We start from the raw sequence: 9,150 nt of genomic DNA on the forward strand, positions 1-9,150 counted from the left end.
TTTCTCTGCACATATTCATCTTTTTCATCACTGTTGTGATGCAAAAGCATGAATGTAACTATCAGCTCTAACCATCATGACAGGAGCAAGTATCAGCCAGTCCACACAGAGGCTGCCGCAGAGCTTCAGCGCCAGTGAACTTCCCTCTTCGAGGTCATCAGTCCAAGTAACTCAACTTAACCCCGCCTTGGCAGACACTCCAGCCTGGCCCCCGAGGCTGTGAGTCCTTCCCTGACCCGCAGAATCACAACATCCCCTTTTACTGCAGCGGGGGCCTGGAAGTCATCACTGATACTGGCAACACACAGGGAGCTCTGAGGTCATCAATAATGACTCCATTTACTTAACACCGACCCAAACACCTGCTCATTTATCACGGCTGACACATGTCAGCCTGACCCATTGCTCACAGAGGAGCCAGCCAGCTCAACTGCAGATCTTGATCGGGTCACCTCCGGCTCTGAGAGGGCTCAGCGAGGAGATTGATACACCGAAAACACGCAGAGTTAAGTGCAAATAGTTACACAGTCATGCTAGTACCAGGACTGGCTTTTTCTTGCAAAATCCTGGATGCTGCCAAATTGTGTGCACGGATGTTAGAAATTCACAATACCTTGATTGTACTTGGTAGATTAAAGCTGGGGTAAGCACTTTATATTTGGCATCATTGGGCACATTTTTTTTTAACCTTCCAGCATCAAGTGGTCTCAGAAAAAACTAGACTTCTGCACCTCCTCATGGCTCTGTTTTCAGGCTTTAGAAAATCTAGCCTGTGTCGGTTGACTTTGGCCAATCACAGGTCATTTCAGAGAGAGAGGGTGTTCCTATTGGCTGTTCTACAAATGCAGATGTGCGTACGCCTCCCTTCTGTGAAAGCCTGATTCAACGGCGGAATATCCTGCAGGAAAAGTTACTATTCCAGCATTGGGGGGGCCAGCTTTGGATGACGTAATAAAGTGTTTCCCATCGGATTTAGAGAGACTGTGGTGGGCGCTCCACCAGAAGAAGGTTTTGTACATTTTAAAGTTAAATGCATCAATCTGGAGCACTTTGAGAGCAAAATTTCGAGGCTAGATCTGTGAAGAACTTGGTGCTCTAGTAAACAATTTAATCATAAAGGTTGTCTGTTTGTGAATGTTGATGGCAAGAAGTCACACATCATAAGCATGGTAAAGGAAATCCCTCGCACTGAATGAGGACAGTCCGCCACGGTTGACAGTCTCGCCGGGAAACCCGTCCCTACCCACATAGAGAGAGGGCGTACTGCGTACCGAGAACTCCTCGGCCCCGGGCAGCAGCGAGGTCTGCGAGAGGGGTGCTGTAAAACTCACGGTCAGGCCTTTCCAAGCAGAGCTCGGTCGAAGCAATGCGCCTGGCGAGGGCCAGCCCACCAGATGAGAAGTGTAAAAAATATTTTGGGTTCATTATGAAACCGTAGCGGGATGGATGTCAGATCATTGGGATTTCATTTGAATTAGGCTACACAATAGTTGATTATGACTGGATAAAGATCCACAGCACACTCTGCTCCGCCGGTTGCAAAACGTGGATAAATATATTATTCAGTGCTTTTTCATTGGGCATCAACTTCGCGTTTACGCACGTATTGTCGGGAAAAAAATAGACTAGAAGTGTAAATGAACGCTTCAGTTCAGGTTGTGGTTACGTGAGACACACCTGAGACGAAGCCGTGCGGACAGCTGCTGCACAGATGAAAATGAGAGCGTATCTGTAGAGTAAAAAAACACTTGTGAAACGTCTTTTTTACCGTGTGCAATATTTTATTTGATTCGCGACCTTAAAAAGAAAGTGGGACAGGGTCGTAAAGTGTGGGGGCCAATGGCCCCTTGGCCCCCCCTTACTGCAAAACCTCACCTCAGTGAGTCAAGGACTCACTGAGGTGTCGGTCTAGTTTATGTGGAGGTCTAGTCGGTCTAGTTTATGTGGAGGTCTAGTCGGTCTAGTTTATGTGTAGGTCAGCCAACTACAACGTTCACTATGGCAACGGCACACATAAAAATGGCCTCCGCTCTGACCATCCTTGCTATGTTGATTTGAATGGGAATGTCCGTTCTACTCCAAATTCTATTTCTATGCTTGGGACCTTTTCTTGCATGTCAAACCCCCCTCTCTCTCCTCCATTTCACCGTCATCTGTCAAATAAAGGCGAAAATGCCCCCAAAAAAAGAAATAGAAATTAAAAAACGGAATGTTGTGGGTGGATGACAGACCAGCATTGCCCCTTTCTAGCTACTAGCATGGCTAAAAAATATTCAGCACAATCATTATTAGTATACGTTTTATTTATACTACCCTCTATTCTTGTAAATTATGTATGAATGTACAGTGTATCCTTTCAAAAATGCTTGCATTGTGAAGATCTCTGGTTTATGAGTGCAACAACTTCTTTTCTTTCTTGAGTTTATAGCTCTTCTTAAACTAAATCTCTGAGGCCCCTTTGCAGAACAAGTAGCAGCAGCAGCCTTCAGTGCCCTTCAGCTCGATGCTCACACCGCCGAACACCGAGTAGAAGATGGAGCTTCCCTTCAGGGACTTCTTCAAGAAACAGCAATAGTTTTTGTCTTCCAGTTTGCAACAGCAGGCTGCCTCCTTTCTCTGGAGACGCCGTGTTGATGATGTTGGCTCCGTTGACTCCTCCGCCCAGGTCTAGAATGCCTCAGACGGACACGATTTTGATATCATTGAGCATTTATGATTTAGCCCTGCAGTGTATGTATTGGTTTGTTCTTTTTTTTTTTGCCCCTCTTATTCCTTCTTCTACTAACTACAGGGAGGATATAGTGGGCCTGGAACTTTTCCCTGCATGCAACAGTCAGAGGGTGAGGGAAACACCCCGGACAGGTCACCGGTCCACCACACGGTTACATAACATGCAGACAAAAAGGGAAAGCTCACATCCACGCCCAGAGGGAACACATGTTTAGTGGAATGTGGAGGAAACTCATATGAAAATGGGGAAATCATAAATTGAGGCAGAAGTATCGACTTCCTGTTAAGTTTTGTGCAGCTTCAGTGTGTCTCTGTACATACAAATTGATAATAGTCGGGAATGAACTGTAAACATGAGACATTAAAGCTGATACAATTATTTTTATAAAACGATCACTATATCCTGACAGTAGTTCATGAGAAAAATCATGTCCCTCGGTGTCCTCCGGTGCTCCTAATGGCATCTGCAAGATATCACAGACCGGAGGAAAACAAGCAATCAGAGCTGATCTGGAGTCTTGCCGTCTCTGAGCAGCTGTCAATCACTCGCAAACTCCGATCGAACGGTCAAACTAGGCAGCGCTGATCAAATATGAACCAATATTCTGTTACTTTAATGCCATCTTGTAGTGTACTGTTTAGCTGTAAAATGAGAAAGTTTGTGACCCAGCAGCCATGTTGAGATCAAGTTGAGGAAATACCAAGCACCGCCCACCAGCCAGAGCAAACTTTCGCATTCTACAGCTAAACAGTAAACTACAAGACGATTCTGAGAACATTTTATGCGAGAAATAGGCATTAGAGTAACAGAATATTGATTCATATTTGATCAGCGCTGCCTAGTTTGACCGTTTGATCTGAGTTTGCAAGTGATTGACAGCTGCCTTCGTTGAATGAACAGCCAATAGGAACGCTCTCTCTCTGAAATGACCTGTGATTGGTCAAAGTCTCCCGCCACGGGCTAGATTTTCTAAAGACTGAAAACAGAGCCATGAGGAGGAGCAGAAGTCTCTCTCAGAACACTTGAATGTTTAAAGGTTATTATGGAATTTTTGCCCAATGATGCCAAAAATATTCTGCCTATTGCAGGTTTAATTTCATATTTCTGTCTGGGGGTTTCTATAGCAATATAAAAAAAAAAGTTGCACATCATTAGAATTTGTTTTGTTTGTTTTAGAAATAGCGAGATATACAGGTTTTTTTTCGGTAGGAGTAAACATGTTGGGAGTTAACCTTCAAGCAGACACTACTTTTCCCCATCTGAAGACACTTTTCCACATTGTATCAGTCAAGACTGAACCGAGTTCGGACATGCCCAGACATTTGGGAGGTTAGTACAGGTATGTTAGTGGGCAGCTCTCTGTGTCCTGCGTAACACACTTAATACTGACAGCGCTGTTTGCCCTCAGTCCTTCTGTCTTTAGACACAACCTCACTCCGTATGTTCAGACACACTTACAGCATGTGATTGCTAATACATGTAAATGATGAATGTGTCTGCTGGAAGGTGCTCCTTCCCGTTACATGTAGGCCTACTTAAAGATATAACACATCATTGTCCAACTGATCATGTTGCACTGATATGCGCATAATTTCCATAAACACCTGAGACTGGTAACGATAATTGGTAGCGTCTTTCATCTGCAACGTCATTAGACAGAACACCAACAGTGTTGTTAGCACCCGTGTCACAGAATTTACCATAAATCCTGTTGCTTCCTGACACAAACGGGATGTTATTAGTCGTCTTCTCCTCCTCTACTCTGGCTTTCCTCTGCATGTGTTTAGAGATAAAGCAAAAAAAAACCTGACAGCACTTTATAAAATCTGCTGTACATTCAGATATAAACTAGCCGGAAGATGCTTACACAGCAGGAGCACTCTCCTTATAGGACAATAAAGAAAGCTCTCAAGGAAATGTCACCCACTCTGACCCAAATGAAGGAATATCCTTTTGGAAGAATGATGTTCATCTCCTCCGGTGGAGTTCCAGAGATTTGGATAGTATATGACAAAGCGGTTTTGGCAGCTTCAAGGTGAAACAACACCGTACTCTGTAGGCTACACTGTACTTTGCTTTTGTCAGAGCAAATTCATTCACCTGTGACTTAAAAGAGGGGGAAAGGGATCTAAATCCATGCAGCAGAACCAGACACATCTTTTTTATTATATGCATTTTTGTCAAAACCCGCCGCCTACATTACCCACAATGCTACCTGACCATCGATAGTTCAGTCAGAGTGAAAAGTGAAGCCAATGCGGAAGTGCCTTAAACTTGCATTCTTTCTACTAGCCAGCAGGGGGCGACTCCTCTGGTTGCAAAAAGAAGTCTGATTGTATAGAAGTCTATGAGAAAATGAGCCTACTTCTCACTTGATCTATTACCTCAGTAAACATTGTAAACATGAGTTTATGGTCTCAATCGCTAGTTTCAAGTCTTCTTCAAAACAGCATGATGTTCATTTAGTAAATTATGGTCCCATTTAGAGTCAGATAGACCATAAAGCAGGGTATGCTTTAGGGCGTGGCTACCTTATGATAGACTTGCTACCACGGCGTTGTCCGATCCGTGTTTTTTGGTCATAGAACTTTAATCCTTTCACAGCGCCTTTTCAGTTCATGAAAGTTAAATTGTAACATTGTGGTAGCCTAAAAATGTCTTAGGGGGCATTCACATGCCGTGTTTTTTGCGCCCTCAAATCCATTATTTTCAATGTAGACGCGCTGAGGGAGTGCTCAAACTCGAGAACGACGCCGTTGCGACATGAAAGCGTCAAGAGCCGGCAGGTATCTTTTCTATCTATCCGTCCGAGGATGTCACAACATCCAGTGAAAAGGTCAGCCACACTGACACAGTGAAATGGAGCAGTAAAGCCACTGTGAGGGATTTACGGAGCTGGAAATCCATTTGTATTTGTTGTGACTGTGTTTAGTTTAGTCAGTGAGGCTTTTACTGATAAATTACTACAACTTCATCACCGTGATCGCAGTGCGCAGGTTTTGGTTGCTTAGTAACAGCAGGTGTGACAGGAGCGCAAGCACTCCCAAGCACCTTGGTCAAAAGGATGAAGGCTGCACGGCTGGTGTTTTCCACGTGTTTTTAGACGCAGCATGTGAACGACCCCTTTATTCAACGTTCTGTTGTACTTAGCTCCACCCTCTCGTCTCACTTCTGGTTGCAAAAAAAAAAAGACGGCCAAAATGCTGAGCTCGAGGCTTCAAAACGGCAGTCAAATAACCAATGGGTGATGTCATGGTGACTCCGTCCACCTCTTATATAGCTACAGTCTATGCTTGTGATGCTCTATATGCCAGTAGTAGCGGCTGATGTAGCCTCGAACAGCTAGCCTCAAGCAGAGATGTGGAGCGGTACAGAGGTCTGGTAAGACAGATTTTTTATAACTTGTATTCTTTAGAGCCAACCGACATCGACTTATAGTAGCAGTAGGCAGTATTTTTTTGGCATCATTGGGCAAAAATTCCATAATAACCTTTCAGCATATTGTAATTCAAGTGTTCTGAGAGATAACTAGACTTCTGCTCCTCCTCATGGCTCTGTTTTCAGGCTTTAGAAAATCTAGCCCATGACGGGAGACTTTGACCAATCACAGGTCATTTCAGAGAGAGAGCGTTCCTATTGGCTGTGCTCCGGTCATGTGACCAGAACTTGGAGTTCCTTCACCAGTAAGTGTAACTGAGTAATATTGATTCATATTTGATCAGCGTTGCCTAGTTTGACCGTTTGGTCGGAGTTTGCGAGTGATTGACAGCCGGCTCTCATAGACAGCAGATGTCTAGAACTTGTTTGATTTACTACTGTCACGATATAGTGACTGATTTATAAAAATAACTTTTTTTAAATCATATTTGATCCAATCTCGCCTACTTCAGCTTTAAGTGACATCACTTCACGCAATTTCTTCACAAAGCTCCACCGAAGGCTTTTAACAACTTTTTGGACTTATGCAGTTGGACTCCCTAAGATCACACTGAGATGTGTAAAATTGGTGAAATTCCCCTTTAATGTGACCGAAATGAAAAGCATTGCGCTAAATGTAAGTTAAACTAATGCGGTGTTCCCACTATGAGCGACACAGCGACAGGCTACAAGTCACTTTCAATGGAAGCCGGTGATATGGAACGCTCCAATGACGGTGAAGTGTCAACCAATCATATGTTTTTGTTTCACCCTGTTCCGTTCGATCTCAAAAAAAGTCCGTCAGCCACTTCCACGGCGACTCAGCGACAATGTAGCTGGCCAACGTTTGGCTGTTTTGTTTAGAAGGTAAAGCGCAAAGGTAAAGCCACTGACCTTGAATGATTAAGGTTAGGATAGGTCGTTGGGCAGCGAGTCTCGCAAGATTTTTTTCACAATTTGGGGGTTACCTTCTAGACACAACCCTTTTGTCGCTTGTAGTGTGAACATAGCTTCAGGCAGCTGAGGCAGATACAATTTGACCTAAAGATGCACAGTATACCAGAACAGGGTTAGAGACCACCAATAAATGTATTGTTGTTACTGATGTACCATAATAAAGCTTTTAAAAAGCAATTCAATATGCATTCATTCAGCTCCTTACAAATATGTTGAAGAGCCTGTGTTGGAGGTTTGCAGCATTGGAGGTCAATGAAAATGTCCATGAAGCAAAAAGGCTGACTCTTATATAAAGATTGACTCTTTAGCTCAAATAGAAGAACTTTTTACTGGAAAAAGCAACATTTAAATATTGTATATGTTCTCATGCTGCTGCATGCAAGGTTGAATCCTCTCCATGAAAATGTTTCATGACCGTGTTCTACTGAAAGCTCACCTATACCGGCAATCTTCATCATTTAAAGCAGCAGTGGGTAGAATTGGCGCAAATATGATTATAAAACAATCACTATATCCTGACAGTAGTGCATGAGACAGGTAATCTGTGTCCGTCGGTGCTCTTAACGGCATCTGCAAGATTTCACAGACCGGAGGTAAACAACCAATCAGAGCCGAGCTGGAGCCTTGCCGTCTCTGAGCAGCTGTCAATCACTCGTGAACTCCGATCAAACGGTTAAACTAGGCAGCACTGATAAAATATGAATCAATATTCTGTTACTGCAATGCCTTTTTCTCTCCTCAAATGTTTTCAGAAACATCTTGTAGTGTAATGTTTAGCTGTAAAATGGGAAAAATGTGTGACCCGGCAGACATGTTGAGATCAGTTGAGGAAATACCAAGCACCGCCCACCAGCCGGAGCAATCTTTATCATTTTACAGCTAAATTACAAGATGTTTCTGATGGATATTGATATTGATGATATTGATTCATATTTGATCAGCGCTGCCCATTTTGAACGTTTGATGAAAGTTCGCGAGTGATTGACAGCTGCCTCCGTTGAATGAACAGCCAATAGGAACGCTCTCTCTCTCTGAAATGACCTGTGATTGGCCAAAGTCTCCCGTCACAGGCTAGATTTTCTAAAGCCTGAAAACTGAGCCATGAGGAGGAGCAGAAGTCTAGTTTTCTCTCAGAACACTTGAATTACAATATGCTGAAAGGTTATTATGGAGTTTTTGTCCAATGATGCCCAAAACATTCTGCCTACTGCCACTTTGAAAGTAGATAAAAAGAAAGCGTGGAATTTAGATATGTGCGTTATTATGCTGAAAAACTAATCAGTTAATCACATGTAATAAAAAGTAGCACTACAAAATGATTGATGGCTAAAATGGTTCCAGTACAGCAATAATAACATTGCGATAGTGTGAAATTGCTTACTGCATATACTACATGATAAACGTCAGATTTCTTCTCCAAAGAACTATGTAGCATTCTTTTTTTAAATCAAACACTAAAAATCCATTTGACACCTTGTTGTCTGCGTGTAGAAGCAGCTGTTTGAAGCAAGTCTGAGCCAGCCAAGGCTGTAGCATGCAGACAACACTGAGACAGAAAGCCAGACTGAGAGTAGCTAGATGATCTCTAGCCTTTGTTTGTTGCCCTCCTCCTGCTGTCTTTAGCTCCATAGGAGAGCCGTGCGCTGCTTTAGAGAGCATCAAATAACAGAGGGCTCACAGCGTCGAGCACAGAAAGGACTGAGGCGGCGGGACAACTTAATACCATTCAACTACTAATTAACTAATTGAAAGACGAAAGTCCCCTAAATCTGGAAGTACAAGTAACGGATTGTGCCTCTTTGTGTCCGTACAGAAAGTGCTCATCCGTTTTAAAACGAGCCGTAAAATCAAGTGTACAGTGAGTGTGAAATCTCTTGGCTCGGCCCCCGTATTTGTCAATGCTCTCTCTCTTATTACCGACAGCAACAAGAGCCCATAAAGACTTTGATTTATTGTCAACTCTTCTTTTTGTGCGTGTGGAGGAGCTGAACGGTGCTGTAGGTAGTGGTGAGTCAGGGCCTGTGAGGTCAATCACATGAAGCTGT

Source organism: Sebastes fasciatus, chromosome 6 (genome assembly GCF_043250625.1).
Source record: "Sebastes fasciatus isolate fSebFas1 chromosome 6, fSebFas1.pri, whole genome shotgun sequence".
Taxonomy (NCBI): domain Eukaryota; kingdom Metazoa; phylum Chordata; class Actinopteri; order Perciformes; family Sebastidae; genus Sebastes; species Sebastes fasciatus.